This window comes from Tursiops truncatus, chromosome 4, assembly GCF_011762595.2.
Source record: "Tursiops truncatus isolate mTurTru1 chromosome 4, mTurTru1.mat.Y, whole genome shotgun sequence".
Taxonomy (NCBI): domain Eukaryota; kingdom Metazoa; phylum Chordata; class Mammalia; order Artiodactyla; family Delphinidae; genus Tursiops; species Tursiops truncatus.
In genome coordinates this window covers 104559075-104586467 of record NC_047037.1, presented here as the reverse complement: position 1 = coordinate 104586467, position 27393 = coordinate 104559075, and the positions used below count along the sequence as shown (strand labels likewise).

The 27393-nt window shown below is 39.2% G+C and overlaps 1 long non-coding RNA gene across 2 annotated transcripts in view; it reads right to left on the bottom strand.

The window, feature by feature from the left end:
• Positions 1-26363, bottom strand: part of LOC141278491 (uncharacterized) — a 102898-nt gene extending 76535 nt beyond the window's left edge. Inside the window, exons 1-3 of one of the 2 annotated variants that reach the window (XR_012331250.1) lie at positions 26022-26363; positions 25247-25464; positions 1604-1911 (exon numbers count right to left, since the gene is read on the bottom strand). This is a non-coding gene — a long non-coding RNA (uncharacterized lncRNA). Of the gene's footprint in view, positions 1-1603; positions 1912-25246; positions 25465-26021 lie in introns of those variants that run through there. The other variant, XR_012331249.1, reaches the window with a different exon arrangement.
• Positions 26364-27393: the final 1030 nt, after the last annotated feature.

Genomic DNA, 27393 nt, shown 5'->3' with positions numbered 1-27393 from the left:
GAAGGGAAAACAGAAAGAAGATACAGTAAAAATAAAATAGAGTATAATAAAGTTATTGAATTAAAAAAATTCTTAATTAGAAAAAAAAAAGGGACGGATAGAACCTTAGGACAAATGTTGGAAGCAAAGCTATACAGACAAAGTCTTACACAGAAGCGTACACATACACCCTCACAAAAAGAGGTAAAGGGGGAAAAATCATAAATCTTGCTGTCAGAGACCACCTCCTCAATTTGGGATGATTCGTTGTCTAAAGGAGGGAAGGAAGGAAGGAAAGAAAGAAAGAAAGGACGAAGGTAAAGTATAATAACGTTCTTAAAATTAAAATTGATTATTAAGAAAAAAAATTTTAAGAAAAAACCATGGGCGGATAGAACCTAGGACAAATGGTGGAAGCAAGACTATACAGACAAGATCTCACACAGAAGCATACACATACACATTCACAAAAAGAGGAATAGGGAGAAAAATCATAGGTCTTGCTCCCAAAGTCCACCTCCTTAATTTGGGATGATTGGCTGTCTATTCATGTATTCCACAGATGCAGGGTACATCAAGTTGATTGTGGAGCTTTAATCCGCTGCTTCTGAGGCTGCTGGGAGAGATTTCCCTTTCTCTTCTTTGTTCTCACAGCTCACAGGGGCTCAGCTTTGGATTTGGCCCTGCCTCTGCGTGTAGGTCGCTGGAGGGCGTCTGTTTTTTGCTCAGACAGGACGGGGTTAAAGGAGCCGCTGATTCGGGGGTTCTGGCGTACGGAGGCCGGCGGCGGGGAGGGAGGGGCACGGAATGCGGGGCGGGCCTGCGGCGGCAAAGTCCGGCGTGACTCTGCACCAGCCCGAGGCCCGCCGTGCGCTCTCCCGGGGAAGTCGTCCCCGGATCCCGGGAACCCGGCAGTGGCGGGCTGCACAGGCTCCGCGGAAGAGGGGAGTGGAGAGCGACCTGCGCTCGCACACAGGCCCCTTGGTGGCGGCAGCAGCAGCCCCAACGTCTCCCGCCCGCCTTGGGGTCCGCGCCTCCAGCCGCGGCTTGCGCCCGTCTCTGGAGTCAGCGCCCTCAGCCGCGGCTCGCGCCCGTCTCTGGGGTCCGCGCCCTCAGCCGCGGCTCGCGCCCGTCTCTGGGGTCCGCGCTTTCAGCCGCGGCTCGCGCCCGTCTCTGGGGTTCGCGCTTTTAGCCGCGGCTCGCGCCCGTCTCTGGAGTTCCTTTAAGCAGCGTTCTTAAACCCCTCTCCTCACGCACCAGGAAACAAAGAGGGAAGAAAAAGTCTCTTGCCTCTTCGGCAGGTGCAGGCTTTTCCCCGGACTCCCTCCCGGCTAGCTGTGGTGCACTAACCCCTTCAGGCTATGTTCAAGCCGCCAACCCCAGTCCTCTCCCTGCGCTCCGTCCGAAACCGAAACCCTAGCCTCAGAGCCTCAGCTCGCAGCCCCGCCCGTCCCGGCGGGTGAGCAGACAAGCCTCTCGGGCTGGTGAGTGCCGGTCGGCACCGATCCTCTGTGCGGGAATCTCCCCGCTTTGCCCTCCGCACCCGTTGCTGTGCACTCCTCCGCGGCTTCGAAGCTCCCCCCTCCGCCTCCCGCAGTCTCCGCCCGCGAAGGGGCTTCCTAGTGTGTGGAAACTTTTCCTCCTTCACAGCTCCCTCCCACTGGTGCAGGTGCCGTCCCTATTCTTTTGTCTCTGTTTATTCTTTTTTCCTTTTGCCCTACCCAGGTACGTGGGGAGTTTCTTGCCTTTTGGGAGGTCTGAGGTCTTCTGCCAGCCTTCAGTAGGTGTTCTGCAGGAGTTGTTCCACGTGTAGATGTATTTCTGGTGTATCTGTGGAGAGGAAGGTGATCTCCGCGTCTTACTCTTCCGCCATCTTCCCTTCTGTCCCCATGATAGAGGCTTTTACGTGGTATCTTGAAGTAATTCTTTAACCTATGTATGAATCGAAATTTATTGTCCAGCTTTGAGATGATAAAAACAAAACTCAGTAAGGACAGTAGCATAATCAATATTCACTAGAAATCAGAGCCTGGGTTCAAAGCTACCTCTGCCTTGCAGAAGATTTTTCAACTAATCTATGCTTCCTGATGTGACAAAACCCATAACTTTTTTAATGAATTCTTCAAATATATAGGAGGATAAAAGTTCAAGTAACAAAGAAATACTGAAAACCGATAAAATTGTGAGGGTGTAGTGTACTTTTTACAAGATTTTATGTTTTAATTTGCATTTACCTTGTCTCCAAGACCACCCAGCTTTCTCATTACATCATTGGCCCCAGTATATTCATTTTCTTCTCACACAAGTTTTTCTCAAAACTCATTGACTTCTTATTTTAATTTTTTTTTTGCTTGGTTTCAACACTGCTACTTACCTGTTATCCAGAAATTTCTATTCTTTAGTTTCCTGAATCTGGTATGTGGGTTCTTAAATTCCTTACTTTCCTTTTTCCCAGATTCAGGCTTTATTTTGCCAGAGTACACTTTTATATATTTCTTTAAGGAAGAATTTACATGTAGTAAACTATCTGAGTTTTTACATTTCCAAAATGCCTTTGTTTCTCACCTTGATTAATAGTCGTCTTGTGGCTAGATATCAATTTTTAAAATCATTTATTCTAGACATCTATTTGAAGGAATGTTCCATCATCTTCTATCCAATGGTTCTTGTGAAAAATATTTATGATGCCCATCTTAAAACCGATCCTTTGTTTATGGCTGTTTAGTTTAGTATTGCTTTAAGTTTCATTTTAAGTCCTCCTGCCAACAACTTTTAAGATCTTCTCTTGTTCTAAATTTTGTGATATGTCTAGTTGTGGTGTTTTTTGTTTTTTTCCACTGAATGTTGTTTTGAACTAGAGGGGTTCATTCAATCTATTTTTTTTTTTTTTTTTTTTTTTTTTTTTTTTTGCGTTACGCGGGTCTCTCACTGCTGTGGCCTCTCCCGTTGCAAAGCACAGGCTCCGGATGCGCAGGCTTATCGGCCATGGCTCACGGGCCTAGCCGCTCCATGGCATGTGGGATCTTCCCGGACCGGGGCACGAACCTGTGTCCCCTGCATCAGCAGGTGGACTCTCAACCACTGCGCCACCAGGGAAGCCTTCATTCAATCTTGAATGCACTGTTCTTTTTTATGCCCTCAGAAAATTCCACTTTATTTTCCCTTTGATTATTTCATTCTCTCTCTCTTAGTTTCCCACTGCTTCTGTAACAAATTAGCACAAACTTAGTGGCTTAAAACAACACAAAGTTGTTTTTTTTTTTTTGCGGTACGTGGGCCTCTCACTGTTGTGGCCTCTCCCATTGCAGAGCACAGGCTCCGGACGCGCAGGCTCAGCGGCCATGGCTCACGGGCCCAGCCACTCCGCGGCATGTGGGATCTTCCCGGACCGGGGCACGAACCCGCGTCCCCTGCATCGGCAGGCGGACTCTCAACCACTGCGCCACCAAGGAAGCCCAACACAAAGTTTTTATCTGTAGTTCTGGAGATCAGAAGTCCCAAAATCAAGGTGTCATCAGAGGCATTTGTCCTGGATGCTCTAAAATAGAATCCATTTCCTTTTCTTTTCCAGCTTCTAAAGGCTACATGTCTTCCTTGGCTCACGGCTCCTTCCTTAAATCATTCAGACTTCCACTGTCATCACTTTCTCTGACTCTGACCTTCCTACCTTCCTCTTATAAAGACCCCTGTGACTACATTGGGCCTCCCTGAATAATTCAGGATACTTTTCCCACTTTAAGATCCTTAATTTAATCCCATTTGCAAATTCTCTTTAGCTATGTAATGTAACATATTCACAGTTTTGGGAATTAAGACATAGACATCTTTCAGAACCACTGTTTTATCTACCACACCCTCCATTTTCTTCATTCGGCATTTCTGGAATTCCTATTTCATAAGTGATGTCCTTCCCAGAATAACTATCTATATCTCTAATACTGATTTCTTACTTTTTCATCTCTTTCTCTTTTTGTGTATATTCTGGTAATTTCTTAGATTTTTTTCTTCAAGTCTATTTTTAACATTTTATATTGGTGACTGTTTTTCTCTTTTTATATATAGCAGTTTACTTTTATTTTATAATTTCTTCTTTATTGGCTTTAAACTTAGGTACCCTTCATCTGACTTATCTTTCAAATAAGTCCATCTGAATTTTATTATTCAGAAGTTAACTAAATATTTGTTCTGATGATAGCTTCACTTTACTCAGCTCTGTTTTTGTCATTTGTGTTGTAATTTCACTGAATTTTCAGAAAGAAAGTGAAATAAATATACGTGCTCTCTGTTACAACTTGAACTGGAAGTTCTATAAGCCTTTATTTTAGTTTAATATTGCTTTACAAATAGTAAAAGATCTTCTGTGATTGATGTAGGAAATGATAAGGAAACCTAAAGAAAAGTATCTCTAGGAAGAGAAATAGTGGCAACTGAAAAGGCAGATGAATGTCAGTAATAGTCAATAAAATGTTTTTAAAAAAAATTTAAAAAGCTGTGAGAGAGACATCCTAGTAGTCAATGGACCAAACTCTGAAATATTTGAAAGAAAATAATTACACTTCAGACGAAAGTTAAATTGACCTCCTATACACGAATGGTAGAATGAGAAAGAAACACAAGGCAACAAATTAAGTGTTGGGCTTCACTCCGCCAGCCTGCAAGGCCTGTGCTTGCCCAGCTTCAAGACTGAAGAAAGAGCCTGGAGTCAGCAACAGAGACATCATTCCTTTAATGGATGGGGGAGCTTACACATCAGTAGCAAGGTCCTGGAGCTACACCCTACCATGTACAGTGCACGGCAGGCGGGCTCATTAGTTACCAGGAAACCAGCAGAAAGCCATCAGAGGGGCACGTCCCTCACTGCTTCTGATAAGAACAATCACTAGCTGGGGCCTGGGGCAAGGATGTAGGAAGCTCAGTCACGTGAGTAGGATAAAGGTGAGGCAGGCAGTGGTTGGGCAGGGGATGTACAGAGAGCAAGAGAACAACCTTCACTTAATGAGTGGCCTGACCATACGTTAAGCAATAGAGATTCTCTTACTCTAACTGCCGAATGAGAAAATAAATTTAGAACGTGAGAGTAATGGGAGTTGCAGTGGTCAATATTTAGGTTTTTAATATTTTCAAGTGTTGAAAAATATTTAAGGAGATAAATTTTAATCCAAATAAATTGGCTTGAGTTATGTAATAGTTCAGGTTCTGTATTAAACATTCAACAAAATACCAAGATGTGATGCATGAACATAGTGGGTATTTTCACCATCCGATAGGCATAAGAAATGTGGTGTTTCTACAAACACTGTGGGTATGAAATTTGTTAGACTGGGGGTGTGACTCAACCTTCACTCAGTGCTCTATTCTACTCTGTGAGTCAACCAAGTGGCACTAACTGCAGACAAACTCCAGGGCATCTTTACTGACAACACATAGCAACTCCGACTTGAAGAAGGAACCACACTATAGGACAGAACCTCCTATCAGCACCAGAATCACAATTGTGCTAAAGCCAGGGATGTGGAGAAAACTATGGCTTCCTGGCTTGTTCTTGGGCAAGCACAACTGCCAGCACCCAGCTTGCTGATAGCCAAGGACCTGACATGTTATCAAGCAAGGACTCTAAGGATGTATTAAAATGTGTTCATGCAGAAGTACCCTCATTCAGGACCAGAAAGAAACCATTGAATAACCAATGTACTAGTTGCCTGCCTTCATCAACTGCTCTCAAATTCCAAATGTTCTATTCGGATTACCAACTGTAAACTTAGAATCTGTCCCATCCTTGTCCAATTCTTGGCACAAAGCTACTTGAAATATCCAATGACATGTGAGGTAGTTTAGTGCGGTGGTTATGGACCTTCCCCTTGGATCCAGACTCTCTGGGTTTGAATCCCATTTCTTCCACTCACCAGCCATGTATGAGCTTGAACCTGTTGCTTAAACTCTCTATGCCTCTGTTTTTCCTTCTGAACAACCAGGGAAATAACAGCACACACCTCTTAAGGTTAACATAAGAATTAAGAGAGTCAATATACACAAAGCCCTCAAAAGAGTGCCAAGACAAATAGGCACTAAAAGAATGCAAATTTGATTATCTGCCATTCCCTGTTTCCCTTCCTTCCAGGAATAGATGAAAGGCTAACACATCAGTGTGTCAATATATTGATATGAACAACTCTCACATTAATAATTACTTTTTCAAAGTTTTAGTAGTCATGAGGCTGACTGACACTTGAAGTACTTCCACGATAGTCTTGGACATCCAACAACATTGCAAACTCATTCTCAACTCAAATGACCCCATGGAGAAAGTCCGACCATACTTAGCCCCTCTGCTATAGCTTCTTTAGTACAGAAGTTGATCTGGACTATCAGTATATTTGAGGCCAACCACATGTGTTCTTCCTCCAACCTCTTTCTTTCATCCTTGGGTTCCAATCTTCTTTCTGACTACATTTCCAGTAATGACCCTTGTCTTAAGTTTCAAAGTTGTAAGGGTTATACTACTCTCTTCATTCTCGCTCTGAGAATAGCATTGCATTCCACCCTCTTTCTGGAAAAGGGTTCTGCCCTTGAATAAAAGGCAAACTTGAATACTATTGAGTCATGATAAATGGTGAAACTTAAGCCCACAAGACTTTATCTTTGAACATATTTTTACCCTGACATCTTGAAAGTATTACATGATGCAATTATCTCCACAAGTTTTTTTTAAACTATTTTTCCATCCCAAACGTACCATTCCAAATGAGACCTCAATTTATTACCATCATCATCCTCATCCTTTCGTAAGCTCCTATTGACTAAGGTGCTTCAAAGATATTGTTAACACTGAAAAGTGTAACACGGATCTTGGTCACGGAGAGGTTAAGAGTCTATATGGGGAAAGTGTACAAGTGCCAAAAGATTATGAACCCAGGTAAAATTTACTGTGTGGCTTATAATTGCAACAGGTAATAAATGCTACATGCAGAATAAAGAATGGGTTTGAAGAGTCTTAAAAAATGAGTAAGATTGAGACAAGAAAAGTGAGTGTATCAGAGCATCCTCAAAAGGATATATGTAATGAGCACACATTGCGGAATCTGGAAGGCACATGACACGTCTGAGAAATAAGAGTAGGATGATTTGGTCACTGTGAGAAATTTTAATATGGAATCACTTTTCCATCTAGTAAAAACTACAGAGTTCATAAGAGAAGAGGAAAAGAACCCAAACATCAACAAAAAACACGGTACGGATGATGGCTATTAGGCAAATATTCTTGCTGTAAACTGGTATTCCTTTTGTATGTTTTTCTTCTTTCCCCTTCCTTTTTAATGGGGACCTAATGTTCCGAGAATCCATTTGACTTTGGCAAGCTGTATGAGACACCAAGCAAGAGCATGTTTATTATGCTTACATGAAACAAATAAATAGAAAGTGAAAAAACAAACATACAACAAGCTAGAATGATTGTCACCTGAAGAATCCAGAAACTGAGAAGAGCCTGGCTGGTGTACCCTATGTGAAATGGGTGTCAGTGTCTCCAGAAGACCCCTGCTCCTGCTGCACAGGCTAGCTTTGTTCTATCTCATGAAATAGCCAAGCTCTGTGGTATACTCATTCTTTTTCTTTTTCTCTTCAAAAGTTAAAACAAACAGGAGAGATCAGATGAGGATCATAACAGGAAGAATGTGGGTGTGGGAGTTGTGAGAAATAAGTGCCTGGGGCCTGAGTTGGTTCTCCCTTGGATGACTAGAAATCACACTGTGGCTGGATGACCAGAAAGTACACCAAAGACTTTGAGTAAAATCTACAGGCCAGGCCCATAGAAACAGTATTCTGCAAAGATGAGTCCAATCATCACTTACTCATATTTGCCAAAACAGTCAGCCAGGAGAAGAACGTCCCTCTCCCCTGAGGCCCTGCTTCTTTCTCCCAGGATGTAGCATTGCCTATTAGGACCATTGGGATTGCCGCAGACATATCCTGACAGCTGCAGAAGATTTTGGTAACAGCCCTAATTCCACTTTCCCTTCCATCTGTCTGCAGATGGTTTAAATTTGACCCCTCAGGAAAAAAAAGAAAAAAGTATCCTACCAAGAGGTAATTACTATGCTTGTAGATTTCACATCAAAAAAAAAAAAAAAAAGACAGGATTGTGATTTGCAGGAGTCTTCTAATTGTAGATTATGTTGGGAGTTTGACACTCATTCTGAGTGTGGAGGTTTTGACACTATTTGGATTTAGATTGCTAATATTTCGTGTAGATTTATTCAAACTGTCAATCATAACAACATAGAAAATAATCAGAAATGTCAGCCAGAATGCTGAAGGAAGTCAGTCCTTTCAAAACTATTAGAATTGCTTTTATTTTTCAAAATATCTTTCAACTACAACAGGATGATACAACACCAGAATGTTTCTGTTTATTATATGCCATCTGGATTTCCTTTATTAATTATAGAATTTTTCTAAAAATTGCAAAACTATTTAAAGGTATTATTTTAAATTTTTTTTTAATTTTTTGAAGGAGATTATCTTGGTGTGAAAAACATCACCGAGATAATTTAGGAGAAATAAAAATGTAAATAAAGTCCTAGAATATTTCAAAGAATTATAGACTCTTAGAATCTCTATGACCTTAAAGTTCTCTGGTCCAAGCCTCTCCTTTGCTAAGTGGAGAACTCAGGTGCAGGGAGAGTTGACATGCCCTAAGCCACTCATTTTGCTTACCACTGAGCCAGAAGGAGATGCCACCTCTCCTGATGCCCAGTTCTGTACTCCTTCCACCAAATTTCTCCTGAGATGTCCCTTTGACACATATGTCACACATAAGTCATTCTTTTAAAATAAGTCAATTTTTCAGATGAACAGATAAAGGAGATGTGATACATATGTACAATGGAATACTACTCGGCCATACAAAAGAATGAAATAATGCCATTTGCAGCAACACGGATGCGACTAGAGATTATCAAACCAAGTGAAGTAAGTCAGAAAGAGTAAGACAAATACCATATGATATCACTTATATGTGGAATCTAAAATATGGCACAAATGAACTTATCTACAAAACAGAAACTGACTCATAGACATAGAGAACAGACTTGTGGTTGCCAAGGGGGAGCTGGGGAGGGAGAGGGATGGATTGGGAGTTTAGGGTTGGTAGATGCAAACTATTACATTAAAATGGATAAACAACAAGTTCCTGATGTATAGCACAGAGAACTACTTTCAATATCCTATGACAAACCATAATGGAAAAGAGTATTAAAAAAGAATGCACATATGTGTATAAGTGAGTCACTTTGCTGTACAGCAGAGTGGCACAACATTGTAAATCAACTATACTTCAATAAAAAAATAAAAATAAGTCAATTTTTTGTAATTATTTCATTAATCTTCAAATAAAAATCTCTGAAATAGAAGGAATTTCATTTTTAACATATTAAAGCCATATTTTAGGGTACTGGCTTTGTGAACAGTGTTGTAGAGCCTACAAAGAAAAGACATGGTTCCTTATGTCAAGAAGCATGTCATTCTTTGGGGAAATCATTTTGGGAAATCAAGGTCTAGGCACGTGAAACTGTAGGACTCTAAGTCTGTATATGAGGGAAAATGAATGGCACAGAAGATACAGAAGAAAATAAGGCTTTTCCTTGGCTTTCAACAGGTGCTCTGTGAATACTTGCTGGGTTGCACTGAGTGTTTTCACTTGGAGAACAGCTTCTCTCTGGGAAGAGGAGGGGTCAAGACAACATTGTCAATAAAAATTCTGTAGACTTGGGTTTAATTATGCAGATTTTAAAAATATATTTAAATGTAAAATGAGTCTGGAAAGACATTTGAGTGTTATGTATTTATTCTAAAAACATTATGTTAAAAGTACAGATTACATTAATATGTGAGAAAAAATAATTTAAAATATTATTTCCTTTAAATAATTTTCTAAGTATTTTATCAGTAGCTTTCTGATCTGTGATGATGATTTTATGTGTCAATTTGAATAGGCCATGATACTCAGATATTTGGTCAAACACTAGTCTAGACATTGCTGTGAAGGTAGTTTTTAGATAAGTTTAACATTCAAATCAGTAGACCGTGAGTAAAGCAGATTAGCCTAATATGGGTAGGTCTCATGCAATCAGTTGAAATAAATGTTTCTTGCATTAAGCAACTGGGGTTGGATGATTGTAATCACAGCCTAATTTTCCTCTCCTTTCTAAAATAAAAATAGGTATTACAAGAAAAAAGAATGACATCCCCCAAAGAAGAGAAAATTCTGCCTGCCGTCCACAACATTAGCTCTTCCCTGGGGTCTCCTACCTGCCAGGCTACTCTGCTGATTTTGGACTTGCACAATGAATGAATGAATGAATGAAAATACACACACATACATATCTTATTGCTTCTGTTTCTCTGGTGAATGATGACTAATAGTACACCATCAACTTACCCATCTAATAAAGTATCATAAAAATTGACTGCTCAAAGGAAGATACATCTCAATGCTTTTACAGAAAGCACAAAAGTGACATGGAGATCAACAGAGAACTATCACTGTGACCATATGATTATTGCCTTGGATTGTGGTGGTTGGAGTATTCTTTTGCAGAGGAAAAACTGCTAAGTTCTACCATAAAGGCAGGTAGTCTGGGCTCTAGACTCAGAGATGAATTGTGCCTTGTTTCAGTATTTATTGGCTGTATGTGTTTAGTAAGGCATATAAGCTCTCTGAATCACAGGTTCATCATTTTAAAATTGTAATTTATTTTAAAAATTACGTATAATAATAAGTAACTATGTTCCTATCCATAGGAAAAATACTCTATAGTATTTTCATTAATTTTTACTGTATATTTTCTTTCTTCCAAATGTGAAAGGATACTTCATTTGTGGAATCCTTTGGAGAAGTTGTATCATTTCAACTGGATGACTATTATTGAAGAAATATTTCCATGGTTGGCTTATAGGCTTCCTAGGGCCAAATGAGAATTAATATCTTAATATGTGTTCAGCTTTTTGCTCAGTGATTAACATAAGTAAAAGTAATCAATAAATATCTGTTACTGTTCATAGCTGTGGTAGAGAAAATGTTCACCAAACATTTCTTACCCACATTTCTCTGTGTTCTCGCAGCTTGATAGGACCATGTGAATAGTTTGAGCCAATTAGATATAAACAGAAGAAGGAACATGTTTAATTTCCAAAATGAATCCATTTAAAAAAAAAGTAAAAGCTGAAAAGACTAAGTGTTCCAGATGTTGCAGCTTCAAGATGTAAAGAAAGCCTTCCTTATTCTGGGTTCTAGAGAAGCTAGGTGGAGTAGAGGTCCCTTGTCAACCTCTACAGTGAGTGTGAAATAGAAGTTTCTTGCATGAAGCCTCTGAGATTTGATGATTGTAATCTCAGCCTCACTTTCCTATTCTGTTTAAAATGATGATGCACCATGCTTAGCCTTCAATAAGAATAATCAGTGACATTCCCACATAACCAGAGACTCCAAACCACCATTATATTAAGTAAAATATATTGAATTATCTACATAATTTGTACTAAGACAACCTGATGAGGTGATTCAGATTGAAAAGAGTGTTTTAACATTTTGTTTGTTTATACATTTGTTTTTAAAGTTTGACTTTCAGTGAATTTATATACTTTAATTTCCTTTTCTTTTCTACTTCATGTAGACCTTTTAACATTTCTTGTAAAGCCAGTTCAGTGTGATGAACTCCTTTAGTTTTTGCCTGTCTGGGAAACTATTTTCCTTCAGTTCTGAATAATAACCTTGCTAGGTACAGTATTACTGGTTGTTTTTTTTTTTTTTTTCATTTAGGACTTTAATTATATCATGCCACTCCCTCTGGCCTGCAAATATTTTGCTGAAATATCAGCTGATAGGCTTATGTGGATTCCCTTGCATGTGACTAATTGTTTTTCTCTAGCTGTCTTTAAATTCTCTCTTTATGTTTAATTTTGACATTTTAATTATAATTTGTCTTGGTGTGGATCTCTTTAGGTTCATTGTGTTTGGGGGGTCTCTGTGCTCCCTAGACCTGGATATATGCTTTCTTCTCCAGGTTAGGAAGTTTTTCAGCCATTATTTCTTCAAATAATTTTTCTACCCTTTCTTTCTCTCTCTTGTCCTTCTGAGATCCATATAATGCAAATTTGTCCCATAGGTCCTTTAAACAATCTTTATTTTAAAAGAAATTTGTTTTCTATTTTGATTGGGTAATTTCCACTATTCTGTCTGCCAGATCACTGATCCATTCTTCTGTACCATCTAATCTGCTATTGAGTCCCTCTACTGTATTTTTTCTTTCAGTGTTTATATTCTGACTAGTTCTTTCTTATGTTTTCTCTTTGTTGAAGTTCTCACTGTGTTTCTTCATTCGTCTCCTAAATTCAGTGAGCATCTATTTTAACCATTGTGAACTCTATATCTGGTAAATTATTTTTTTATCTCCATCACATTAGGTATTTTTCCTGGGGTTTTATTTTGTTCTTTCATTTGGAATATACTCCTCTGCCTCATCATTTTGTTTGACTTTCTGTGTTTGTTTTCATATGGACAAAACAGATACCTCTCTCAATCTTGAAGGCATGGCTTGTGTCAGAGTGTCCCTTGTGCAGACTGTGTGTACCAGGCAGTTTTGGCAGGCCGACTAGAGCTGAAGCAGGCACATGTGGACCATGGAATCCTGGGGCACACTGTGATGGGGCTGCCCCAGTAGGAGAGCTGGAGTTGGAGTGGGCATGGGCAGGGAGCCCAGGATATTCCAAACTGGTGGTCACTTGGGGGGATGACTGTAGTCTTGTGAGGTTCAGGATTCTGGGGGCACACTGGCACTGCCTTAGCTGGTCAGTTAGAACACCTGGATTGTATTCCCACCTGAGCTATCAAGGTGGAAGGGGAATGTCAAAAGTCGTGGTGCTTTTGGGTACCTCCTACCTCAGAGATAGTCTCATCACTTCCCCACCCATTTAGCAGATGCTCTAAGGTTAGTAAATGAATATCCTTGATGCATAGACTAGGTGCCCTTTAAACCACTATTTTTTGTTTTTTTGTTTATTTATGTTATTTTATTTTATTTGCTGTGCCCCAGGTTGGGCAAGTCTGCACATGGGTCCCTCAGTGATAGCCCTTCCTACTGCACGTTGCCACATCAGGGGTGGGATTTCCATAGATACTGTGTCTGTGACTCATCTGTCCCTCTTTATGTGGTCCCTCTATCATTTAATGTGCAAAAGCTGTTCAACCAACCCTCAGTTCTTCTTCAGGATGAATTGCTCTATATGCAGGTATAGGTTCAGTGTGTCTGTAGGAGAGGTTAGTTCAAGATCTTCTTAATTTGCCATTTTGGACTGGACCAATTATGTTATTTTTTCATCTACTTTACCCAACTATGTAGTCAGGAACTGGTAATATAACCAAAGGATGGATTCAATAGGCCCACTTTGAGATAGAGGTTTGGCCAAAGTCTATTTACCAGACACCTTCCATAAGCTTCAGTGAACCATAGTCGCATCTCAGGTCCACAGGGATTAAGGTCAACTCAGAGTCAGTGTCTGGGATTTTTCCCCTTCTCAGTGCAGAGTCACTGGCAAAATGACTATATACCATATCAGGGGATGTTTAGAGGATGATTTACAGTCTGTACACATAATGGTTACAAGGCCCTCCTCAAGAGGGCCAACTGAGTTACTCCATTAAATCCTGTATCCAATGATATAGCCTATCTAACTTTCTATTCCACCTCCTTAGTCTAACATGCTCAGGATCCATTCATGTATATGCTTCTCAGCTTCCAAATGGTAAATATGAGCAAGTTCTTTCAATCTCTGTGATGTGTAAGCTGTCTTCTCCCAAGATAATTAGTGATTCTCCCCTGGGTCTTATTGGAAACTGACTCTCATTTTTGAAGTATGATGTGGGTATTTTATGAAAGACGGTTAGTTTCCTCCAAAAGAGGAAGGGAGTTGTTTGAACTGGAAAGTGAATTTTGGGACTCAATTATGGGATTTATTTAATTATGGGGGCCCAGGTTTTCCAGCTTCCTCTGAGAACACTCAAATATTTCTGCCCACGTCTAAGGGAATCATTCCTTCCTCATTAAGAAAATTGGTAAAGTTGTCTGTCCAACTTGCTTTAAAATTCTCCAGACTGTACCATAAGACTTTGATTCTGATCTTCAGCTGTGTCTACAATTGAATTAAAAAATCCATTAAATGCTGTTATGACGTTCTCTGGTTTTCTACCAGTTTTGAGCTAAAAGTTCAAAACTTTGAGTTAACCTTTTTTTTACAGGCTTTCGATGCCATTTCATATACTCTTCTATCCCTTACAATATTTATAACAATTATTGCTGCCACAGTGGACGAGTTCAGCAGATTACTTAGTTCTTAGAGCCCTGATACTTCAAATGGATTTGTTGACACTGCATACCATGGATTACTAAAATTCTCCTTTTTGCCTGCAAGGGGGTCATTCCTACATTCATGCTCTAACATATGAGCAACTCTATGCCACATAATTTCTTGAGGATTTTTTTCCTAGGACCATTCCTTATAGGCAAAAGTGTGTCTGCCACATTTCAACCAGGTAAATGGAAATCACTCTGAATACTCAAAGTAGCAAATTCAATGCAGGATATTAGTTTCACAGCGATGGAAAAGCTAAGGGGATGGTGAAGTGAACCAGAGATTAGTAACATCAGGAAGCTGCTTCCACCTATAAGTGAGGACACATATTAAGAGAGCCTGAGGCCAGGGTACCTAGCATTAGCTGGGAGTATAGCAGGAATAGAGGCTACAGAGAAGCCATAGTCATCCCTGGAGATATAACTACTGCCACAGATGTTGTTCAAAGTAGAAAAGGAGAAATATCCCAGCCTCTCCCTGACTCCTGGTCTCATCCCTCAATCTCCTGCCATTGCTGGGAGTCAATCCTCCTGTGATACTGAGGGAAACACTGGAAAGTTTAGGGAGAGATCTGAGAGCAAACAGTCCCTGGATCTACAAATAAATAAAAGTCGTTGCTCTTTCCAGAACAGAGTGGTTTACTAAGGAGGAGAAACAATTTCCCTCTCCACCTTGGAGTGAACTGTTCTGGTTACATTGAGCAGCTACCACTGTGTAATGAGGAGAGCATCAGGCACCATGTGCATAATCTACCTAGAATAAAGCTATTACAAGAAGAAAATGAACCAACTATGCATTAGGACATTTACCAGGAGAAAGAAATTGAGGAGAAACAAGCATTTACTTTTTAAAAATAAAGGAAAGAATATTTGGTCAAGTTGCTGATAAAAGACAATGTGATAGAGACTCAAACATACAGTACAGCCAGACCAAGGAGGTTGAGGATGTTTTTAGAACACAGGAACTGTATCCATTTAACTAGCTTTTTATCCCACATGAGAGATGGCATTGTGAGGAGGTAGTAAGTGTTTTTAGATTATGGTGATAATTGTTCTTCCTGATGAAATGGTGAAAGACTGTAGGTAATTACATGGAATTTGGATGCAAGGAAATTAAGTGGTCAGCACACATTAATTGAGGCTGGGGTCTGAGGACAAGATGATGGAGTAGAAGGACCTGAGTGCACCTCTTCTCACAAAAACACCAAAATCACAACAAACTGATGAACAACCATTAGCGAAAAAGACTGGAACCTACCAAAAAAGTTATTCTACTTCGAAAGACAAGGAAGCCACAGTGAGACAGTAGGAGGGGCGCATTAACAATACAATTAAATCTCATACGGGCAGGGTAGGCAATCCACAAACCGGAAAATAATTATATCGCAGAGGTTATCCCACAGGAGTGATAGTTCTAAGCCCCATGTCAGGCTCCCCAGGAGTCTGGAATCGGGAAGAGGAGTCCCCAGAGCATTTGTCTTTGAATGCCAGTGGGGCTTGATCACAAGAATTCCATAGGACTAGGGGAAACAGAAACACCACTCTTGGAGGGCACACACAAGGTCTTATGCACACTGAGACCCAGGGGAAAAAGCAGTGACTTCATAGGAGCCTGTTCCAGACCAACCTTCTGGACTTGGAGAGTCTCCTAGGGTGGCTGTGGCTCACTGAGCAGAAAAGGACAGTGGTGGCAGAGGTACTAGGGAGTACTCATTGTCATGAGCTGTCCTGGAGGCTGCCATTTTGATGCCAAGATCTGACCCCATCCAACAGCCCTTAGGTTCCAGTGCTGGGATGCCTCAGGCCAAACAACCAACAGGGCAGGAATACAGCCCCACCCATCAACAGACAGGCTGCTTAAAGTTGTCCTGAACCCACAACCACCTCTAAATACACTCCTTGACATGACACTGCCCACTACAGGGAAAAGACCCAGGTTCACCCACCAGTGGGCAGGAACCAGTCCCTCTCACCAGGAAGCCTGCACAACCCTATTAGACCAGTGTCAACCACCAGGGGAGCAGACACCAGAGCAAGAGGAACTACAATCCTGCAGCCTATGGGACTGAAAACACAGAAAGTTAGACAAGATAATATGGCAGAGGAATATGTTCTAGACAAAGGAACAAGTTAAAACCCCAGAAGAACAACTAAGTGAAGTGGAGATAAGCAATCATCTGGAAAAAGAATGCAGAGTGATTATAGTAAAAATGACCCAAGATCTCAGAAAAAAGAATGGAGGCACAGATCGAGAAGATACAAGAAATGTTAAACAAAGAGATAGAATATACAAAAAACAAACAGAGATGAACAATACAATAACTGAAATGAAAAATACACTAGAAGGAATCAATAGCAAAATCAATGAGTCAGAAGAACAGACAATGAGCTGAAAGACAGAATGGTGGAAATCACTGCCATGGAACAGAATAAAGAAAAAAGGATGAAAAGAAATGGGGAAAGTTTAAAGGACTCTGGGACAACATAAAATGCACCCATATCTGCATTATAGGGGTGCCAGAAGGAGAAGAGAGAGAGAAAGGACCTGAGAAAAAATTTGAAGAGATAATAGCTGAAAACTTCCCTAAAATGGTAAAGGAAACATTCACCCAAGTCCAGGAAGCAAAGAGAGCCCCATGCAAGATAAACCCAAGGAGAAACACACCAAGACACATATTAATCAAACTGACAAACATTAAAGACAAAGAGAAAATATTAAAGACAACAAGGGAAAAACAATAAATAACATACAAGAGGATCCCTATATGGTTATCAGCTGATTTTCAGCAGAAACTCGGCAGGTCAGAAGGGAGTGGCACAATATATTTAAAGTGATGAAAGGGAAAAACCTACAACCAAGAAGGCTCTCATTCAGATTTGATGGAGAAATCAAAAGTTTTACAGACAAGCAAAAGCTAAGAGAATTCAGCACCACCAAACCAGCTTTACAACAAAGGCTAAAGGAACTACTCTAGGCAGAAAAGAAAAGGTCCCCACTAGAAACAAGAAAATTATGAATGGGAAAGCTCACTGGTAAGAGCAAACATACAGTGAAGGTATGAAATCATCCACACACAAATACGATATCATAACCAACACTGATGAAAAGAGGAGAGTAAAAATGAAGGATATTGGAAATTCATTTGAAGTTAAGAGACCAGCAACTTAAAACAATCTTGTATATATAGACTGCTATATCAAAACCACTTGGGAACCACAAACCAAAAATCTACAATAGATATACACACAAAAAAGAAAAAGGAATCCAAACACAACACTAAAGATAGCCATCAAATCATAAAAGAAGAGAACAAAAGACGAAGGGAAGAAAAGAGACCTACAGAAACAGATAAAAAAAAAAAGATTTTTAAATGTCAACAAGAACATATATGTCAGTAATTACCTTAAATGTAAATGGATTAATTGTTCCAACCAAAGACACAGACTGGCTGAATAGATAAAAAAAGAAGACCGATATAATATACTGTCTACAAGAGACCCATTCCAGATCTAGGGACACATAAAGACTGAAAATGAGGGGATGGAAAAAGTTATTCCATGCAAATGGAAATCAAAAGAAAGCTGGGGTAGCAACACTCATATCAGACAAAATAGACTTTAAAATAAAGAATGTTACAAGAGTCAAGGAAGGACACTACATAATGATCAAAGGATCAATCCAAGAACAACATAAAACAATTGTTAAATATATATGCACCCAGCATAGGAACACCTCAATATATAAGGCAAATGCTAACAGCTGTAAAAAGAGAAACTGACAGTAACAAAATAATAGTGGGGGACTTTAACACCCTACTTATATCAATGGGCAGATTATACAGACAGAAAATCAATAAGGAAACACAGGCCTTACATGACAGATTAGATCATATGGACTTAATTGATATTTATAGAGCATTCCATCTGAAAGCAGCAGAAAACATATTCTTTTCAAGTACACATGGAACATTCTCCAGGACAGATCACATGCTGTGCTATAAAGCAAGCCTTGATAAATTTAAGAAAATTGAAATCATATCAGGCATCTTTTCCAACCACAAGCTACAAGATTAGAAATCAACTACAAGAAAAAAACTAAAAAACACAAACACGTTGAGGCTAAACAATATGCTACTGAACAACCAATGGATCACTGAAGAAATCAAAGAGGAAATCAAAAAATACCTAGAGATAAAAGAAAATGAAAACACAATGATCCAAAACCTATGGCACACAGCAAAAGCAGTTCTAAAAGTGAAGTTGATAGCAATATAATCTTACTTCAGGAATTAAGAAAGTAAACAACCAAACCTTACACCTAAGGCAGCTAGAGAAAGGAGAACAAACAAAACCCAAAGTTAGCAGAAGGAAAGAAATTATAAAGGTCAGAGGAGAAATAAATGAAATAGAGATGAATAAAACAATATAAAAGATCAAGGAAACTAAAAGGTGGTTCTTTGAAAAGATAAACAAAACTGATAAACCTTTAGCCACACTCATCAAGAAAAAAAGAGGGAGGGCTCAAATCAATAAAATTAGAAATGAAAAAGGAGAAGTTACAATGGACACTGGAGAAATACAATGGCTCATAAGAGACTACTACAAGCAACTATTTGCCAATCAAATGGACAACCTAGAGAAATAGACAAATTCTTAGAAAGGTACAATCTCCCAAAACTGAACCAGGAAGAAATAGGAAATATGCAGACCAATCACAAGCACTGAAATTGAAACTGTGATTTAAAAACTCGCAACAAACAAAAGTTCAGGACCAGATGGCTTCACAGGAGAGTCCTATCAAACAATTAGAGAATACTTAATACCTATCCTTCTCAAACTATTCCAAAGAACTGCAGAGGAAGAAACACTCCCAAACTCCTTCTATGAGACCACCATCACCTTGATACTAAAACCAGATAAAGATACCAAAAAAAAAAAGAAAATTACAGGTCAATATTACTGATGAACATAGATGCAAAAATCCTCAACAAAATACTAACAGAATCCAACAACACATTAAAGGATCATATGCCATGATCAGGTGGGGTTTATCCCAGGGATGCAAGGAGTTTTCAGTATCCACAGATGAATCAGTGTGATACACCACATCAACAAATTGAAGAATAAAAACCATATGATCATCTCAATAGATGCAGAAAAAGCTTTTGACAAATTTCAACACCAATTTATGATAAAAACTCTCCAGAAAGTGGGCAAAGAGGGAACCTACCTCAACATAGTAAAGGCCATATATGACAAACCCACAGCAAGTATCATACTCAATGGTGAAAAATTGAAAGCATTTCCTCTAAGATCAGGAACAAGACAAAAATGTCCATTCTCACCACTATTATTCAACAGAGTTTTAGAAATTCTAGCCACAGCAATCAGAGAAGAAAAAGAAATAACAGGAATCCAAATTGAAAAAGAAGAAGTATAACTGTCACTGTTCGCAGATGACATGATACTATACGTAGAAAACCCTAAAGATGCTACCAGAAAACTACTAGAGCTCAGCAATGAATTTCATAAATTTGCATGATACAGCATTAACACACAAAAATCTGTTACATTTCTATACACTAACAACAAAAGATCAGAAAGAGAAATTAAGGAAACAATCCCATATACCATCACATCAAAAAGAAGAAAATACCTAGGAATAAACCTACCTAAGGAGGCAAAAGACCCATACTCTGAAAACCATAAGACATTGCTGAAAGAAATTGAAGATGACACAAACAGATGGAAAGATATACCATGTTCTTGGATTGGAAGAATTAATATTGTCAAAATGACTATATTATCCAAGGTAATATACAGATACAATGCAATCCCTATCAAATTACCAATGGCATATTTTGCAGATCTAGAACAAAAAAATCTTAAAATTTGTATGGAAACACAAAAGATGCCGTATAGCCAAAGCAATCTTGAGAAAGAAAAACACAGATGGAGGGATCAGTCTCCCTGACTTCATATACTATACTATAAAGCTACAGTAGTGAAAGCAGTATGGTACAGGTACAAAGTGAGTCTTATAGACAGTAAAACAGAATAGAAAGCCCAGAAATAAACCCACACACCTATGGTCCATAAATCTACGACAAAGGAAGCGAGAAGAAAAGACAGTCTCTTCAATAAGTGGTGCTGGGAAAACTGGACAGCTATATGTAATAGAATGAAATTGGAACATTCTTTAAAACCATATACAAAAATAAACTTAAAATGGATTAATGACCTAAATGAAAGACCAGATACTATAAAACTCTTAGAGGAAAACATAGGCAAACACTCTTTGACATAAATTGCAGCAATATCTTTTTGAATCCACCTCCTAGAGTAATGAAAATAAAAACAAAAATATACAAATGGGACCTAATTAAACTCAAAAGCTTTTGCACAGCAAAGGAATCCATAAACAAGACGAAAAGACAACCCACAGAATGGGGGAAAATATTTGCAAATGATGCGACCAACAAGGGATTAATCTCCAAAATTTACAAACAGCTCATGTAACTCAATATCAAAAAAAAACAACAACCCTATGAAAAAATAAGAAGACCTAAATAGACATTTCTCCAAAGAAGACATACAGATGGCCAAGAGACACATGAAAATATACTCAACATCACTAATTATTAGTGAAATGCAAATCAAAACTACAATGAGATATCACTTCACACCAGTCAGAATGGCCATCATCAAAAAGTCTACAAACAATAAATGATGGAGAGGCTGTGGAGAAAAGAGAACCCTCCTAAACTGTTGATGGGAATGTAAACTGGTACAACCACTATGGAGAACAGTACAGAAGTTCCTTAGAAAACTTAAAATAGAGCTACCATATGATCCAGCAATCCCACTCCTGGGCATGTATCTGGAGAAAAACATGGTTTGAAAGGATACATGCACCCCAGTGTTCACAGCAGCACTGTTTACAATAGCCAAGACATGGAAGCAACCTAAATATCTATCGACAGATGAATAAAGAACATGTAGAACATATATACAAAGAAATATTACTCAGCCATTAAAAAGAATGAAATAATGCCATTTTCAGCAACATGGATGGACTTGGAGATTGCCATACTAAGTGAAGTAAGTCAGACAGAGAAAGACAAATATTGTATGATATCCCTTATATGTGGAATCTGAAAATAAAGGTACAAATGAACTTATTTACAAAACAGAAGTAGACCCAAAGACATAGAAAACAAACTTATGGTTACCAAAGGGGAAGGATGCAGAGGGATAAATGAGGAGTCTGGGATTAACATATACACACTACTATATATAAAATAGGTAACCAACAAGGACCTACTGTATAACACAGGGAACTCTACTCATATAGGTAATAACCTATATGGGAAAAGAATCTGAAAAAGAATAGATGTATGTATATGTATAACTAAATCACTTCGCTGTACACCTGAAATTAACACAACATTGTAAATCAACTATGCTCTAGTATAAAATAATTTTAAATGTGTTTATTGAAATTTATTTTATTATTAATTTTCCAGTGGAAGTCATAGAAACCAACATGGATTGTTAAAATTTGGTTGGACACCCCATAAAAGATTTTTTTAAAAAAACTAAATAGAACTAAATAAGTAGGGGCAAGGCTGGATAACCTGTTATGTCTTTAGTGCTGTATGTCTGTAACATTATCTTCTGTATTGGATATAATTATTTATAGGAATGCTGTAAATTTTTTTTTTAACTCTACATTTCTATTTTGCAACCATTGAGTAATTCAATCCTGCGCACTGAATGCATGGGATGAACAAAAATTCTAAATTATACACAGGTTTGAACATTGGCTTCTTGAAGGACAAGCTATGATAAAAATATAAATTCCAGGATGTCAAATTCCTAAGGGAATTGTGTCTCTCCTGCTTTTTTCCTGTTAAGATTACATAAACACCGATGGCCTTTGTCGCAAAGAGATTTGGAATTTTCCTTTGTTCCACTGTGTGCAACATTGTCATTACTGAATTTTTATAGTCTAGTCTTCCACTGACATCTGAAGAAGTGGTCAAATAAACTTTTCCAATTAGATTATTCTTTCCAAAATTTTCTTGCCCCAGGAAAATATTAATGCTGATGTCTAAATAGGTTATAGCAGTATATTTTTTAAAAATACATGTAGAATCAGAGAACTTTTAGAGCTAGAAGACGCCTTAGAGGTATTCTAGTTTTGTTTTCCCTATTTCATAGATGAGGAAACACAACAAGGATATTCAGTAATTCTTCCAGAAGCACATAGGCTTTTAGTGACAGTCAGGTCAGGAATACACTTTTTTCAGATAATCTAAGAAAGCATTCTTTCGGTAATATTTCATTGCACGGTAAGACTTCATTTTGGGGAGAGCGTGTGATGTGGTTCTTCTTCGTGATCATGAAGAGTTGCAAACAACACATAGACTTTTTTATTCTTGAAGAAAAATAAGACTGGCTTATCCAGGGTGTAACTCGTTCCTCACTATTCTCAGCTTCAGGTTATTTGCACATAAATTCTTCAGTTCAGAGTCATCTTACAAACTGTTTTTCTCTTGTTTGTCTATGTTGAATTCCTTCCAAAATTTTCAGCTTTCACTTCTGCCTTCCTCTCTCAACCTGAAGCCTTTTTAAACTCGGCTCTTCAAGATAGAACTCTCTTATCATCTTTGAATTTATAATTTAATGTACTACAACAGACAAGAACTGGAAGTTAAAAATACAAAGCCAAGACAGCCCAGAAATAAACGCACATACTTATGGTCAATTAATCTATGACAAAAGAGGCATGAATGAATATACAATGGAGAAAAGACAGTCTCTCCAATAAGTGGTGCTGGGAAAACTGGACAGCTACATGTAAAAGAGTAAAGTTAGAACATTCTCTGACACCATACACAAAAATAAACTCAAAATGGATTAAAGACCTAAATGTAAGACCGGAAACCCTAAAACTCCTAGAGGAAAACATAGGCAGAACACTCTTTGACATAAATCGTAGCAATATTTTTTTGGATCTGTCTCCTAAAGCAAGGGAACTAAAAGCAAAAATAAACAAATGGGACCTAATTAAACATAAAAGCTTTTGCACAGCAAAGGAAACCATCAACAAAAGGAACCATCAGTTTTCTCCTACTGAATAGGAGAACATATCTGCAAATGACATGACTAATAAGGGGTTTATATCCAAAATACATAAACAGCTCATACAATTCAACATCAAAAAAAAAAAAAAATCCAGTTAAAAAAAGGGCAGAAGGGCTTCCCTGGTGGCACAGTGGTTGAGAGTCCGCCTGCCGATGCAGGGGACGCGGGTTCGTGCCCTGGTCCGCGAAGGTCCCACATGCCGCGGAGCGGCTGGGCCCGTGAGCCATGGTCGCTGGGCCTGCGCGTCCGGAGCCTGTGCTCCGCAACGGGAGAGGCCGCAGCAGTGAGAGGCCCGCGTACCGCAAAAAAAAAAAAAAAAAAGGGCAGAAGACCTGAATAGATATTTTTCCAAAGAGGAAATGCAGATGAACAACAGGCACATTAAATGACTCAATATCACTAATCATCAGGGAAACACAACCAAAACCACAATAAGATATCACCTCATACCTGTCAGAATGGCTGTCACCAAATATCAAACAACAAATTTTGGTAAGGATGTGGAGAAAAGGGAACCCTTGTACACTGTTGGTGGGAATGTAAATTGGTACAGCCACTATGTAAACAGTATGGAGGATTCTAAAAAAACTAAAAGTAGGACTACAATATGACCCAGAAATTCCACTTCTGGGTATATATCTGAAAAAAACAAAAACACTAATTTGAAAAGATACATGGGGTCTTCCCTGGTGGCACAGGGGTTAAGAATCCGCCTGCCAATGCAGGGGACATGGGTTGGAGCCCTGGTCCGGGAAGATCCCACATGCCATGGAGCAACTAAGCCGGCGAGCCACAACTACTGAAGCCCACGAGCCACAGCTACTGAAGCCCGTGTGCCTAGAGCCCATGCTTCGCAACAAGAGAAGCTACCACAATGAGAAGCCCGCATACCACAACGAAGAGTAGCCCTGGTCACCACAACTTAGAGAAAGCCTGCGCACAGCAACAAAGACCCAACACAGCCAAAAATAAATAAAATAAATAAATTTACATTAAAAAAACTTGTAATTTTTTTTTTAAAAAAGAAAAGATACATGCACCCTAATGTTCATAGCAGCATTATTTACAATTGCCAAGATATGGAAGCAACCTAAGTGTCCATTAGCAGATGAATGGTTAAAGAAAATGTGGTAAATACACACAATGGAATACTACTCAGCCATAAAAAAGAATGAAATTTTGCTATGTGCAACAACAAGGATGGACTTGGAGGGTATTATGCTAAGTGAAATTAGTCAGAAATAGAAAGAAAACTACTGTATGATATCACTTATACGTGGAATCTAAAAAATACAACAAATAGTGAATATAACAAAATAGAAATAGACCCACAGATATAGAGAACAAACTAGTGGTTACCAGTGGGGAGAAGGAAGGGGTATTGGCCACACAGGAGTAGGGGATTAAGAGATACAAGTGATCATGTATAAAGTAAGCTGCAAGAATATATTGTACAACAGGGACACTATAGCCAATATTTTATAGTAACTATAAATGGAGTATAGCCTTTAAAAATTGTGAATCATTATATTCTACACCTGAAACATATAATACTGTACATCAACTATACTTCAATTAAAAAATATAAGCAGTTGAAAACCACCCCGCTACACAGGAACATGAGAAGTAGAGAATTAAATGTTTGCGAGTTCTCAATCCGTGGCATTTCAGGAGCAAAAACAGACACAGCCTCTGACTCGGGAGAGGGCATTTACCTGAAAGCCTGCCGTTTCCTCCTCATGCTTTGGATTGTATCCTCAGGCAAGATTATGTTGCAGAATCACATCTGCATCTTGAGATCATACCTTCAAACGCACCAGCACAACTCCTTCACCTGCTCCCACTGCATCCAGAGAAAGAAGGACCTTGAAATGCTGAAAATGCCAACCTCTCCAGTCTTTTGTCTCAGGAGAAATTCAGGAACAATGAGCTCCTATATGAAGACCAAATTGTGATTTGTTTTCTTTCCTGTCTGCATGTGCTCTCCTCTTACACAGACACCCAAAATTTCTGCTACAGCATGAAATCTGTTGGTTGCACTGACCTGCCCCTTCCAAACACGTGCGGAGCATGTTCTGTTACCCGCCCTTGGACCAACGCCTGGACGCAACTCTCACAGATATACCCAGTAGCCCCCGTGCTTAATCCTGGCCTTAGCTTAGAATCACCTGGAGCACTTAATTAAAATAGCATTGATGTTTCCACCCAGATCAATAGACCGACTCTGAGGGGGAGGCACAGGTGATGTTATTTCTCAATACTCCTCATGTGATCCTAATGGACGGGAACCACTTAGCTAAGCATTCCTTTTAAAGCTTTAAAGTGTGTGCAAAATCCCTTAAGGATAAGGGGCCCCAATCTAAGACGTTATGTTCCTGCAAGTTTGCACTGGGGCCCATGAAATGACATCTTTAACAAGTATTTTGTTGCTGATGCTGCCCAGCAGACTCATTTTCAGCAGCACTGAGTTTGAGGTGTCACACAGCCCACCTGAGTCCTCTGCATGCTGTGAAGCTTTGGGAAGGGAACATCCCGAACATCGGGCTCCCCTGAGCCAATTCCTAGCGTCTGAGCTCATCCTGGAATCGGCGTGGCTGTGTTGTCACCTAGAGCACAGGCAGTGGCCATGGAGAGAATCACATGGTGCTTCAGAGTTGTGTAAAAGGTTCCCCTCAGAATTCTACCCAATGCCTCGAGTCCTTTAGCCCCCTGTCTCCTCAGGGCCCATTTGATTCACAGGGCAATCCATGGTGTGAGCACCTGTCCACAGGTGAGCAGAGCCTCCATCCCCAGGAGGCCTGAGGCATGAAAGTGTTTACATCACAGCTTTGCCTGAAAATAAACCAAAGACAGCAATAGAGGATAGATTAGCATTTTATGTTTGGAATGGAGAGAAACGCTTCCAAATGATGCCATGAGTGCACATTTAATGATGCACAGAGGAAGCTATGATACATGCTAAGTAACAAAGGAAATTATAACTGGAAAAAAATGCAAAGCCACACACCAATATCCTGTAAGTAGGACTTCTCTTTACCACGGGGACACGTTGAAGTGGCATGTACACAGTCAGATTTGCCCTGAAGCGAACTAGGCTAAAGCTTCAAGGCCCCTTCCCAAGCCCTGGGATGCATCCCAGCATTCATGTTGACATATGTTTTTGCAAATATTTCAAAAATAAGCTATTTTAACCACAATCATTTCAGAGCACTCTCTTTTTTACTCAGATGGTCCTTATTACACTTTCCCTGCATGGGGTAGTGGGGATTAAGCTAAGGGAAAGTTTAGTTGGTAGACATACACAGTTTGGATTTGGATTGAGTGGGATATATTTATAGCATTCTCAAACATTTCCAGGGGTAGATAAGTAATCATATCCTAGTGTAATGGCTTCTAGGAACACTTCAGCCCCTCACTGTGCTGTTTCAAAAGGGTCTGAGAGCATGTTATTTTATGAACAGGTCCTATGAAGGTTCCACTACCAAGTATAAGAAGAAGGTACTGGAAAAGGAACATGTTTGAAATCTGGTAATAAAAGCAAGTTGTTTGAAGAGTACTATGTTATACCATACTTGTGTCTTAAGCAGGTAGTTAATACAAATTTACATGATTTTTCTAAGTTTTGTGTTTATGGTATTCATCAGTCTTTCAAAATCTGTTAGCTGTGATTTCTAATTCTAAATAAATATTCACTTTCATACATAATTTAGCATTTGTTTTGTTTCTTTTTCTTTAAAAGTCCCCTATTCTCCAAACTTTTATGTCTCAGGTCCCACAAATCATAGATCAGCCCTTGGGTGAATAACTTCCCGGAGAGAATCCTTTTCGGCTTCAGGACAGCCTGATCCTGGCTCATTCCAGG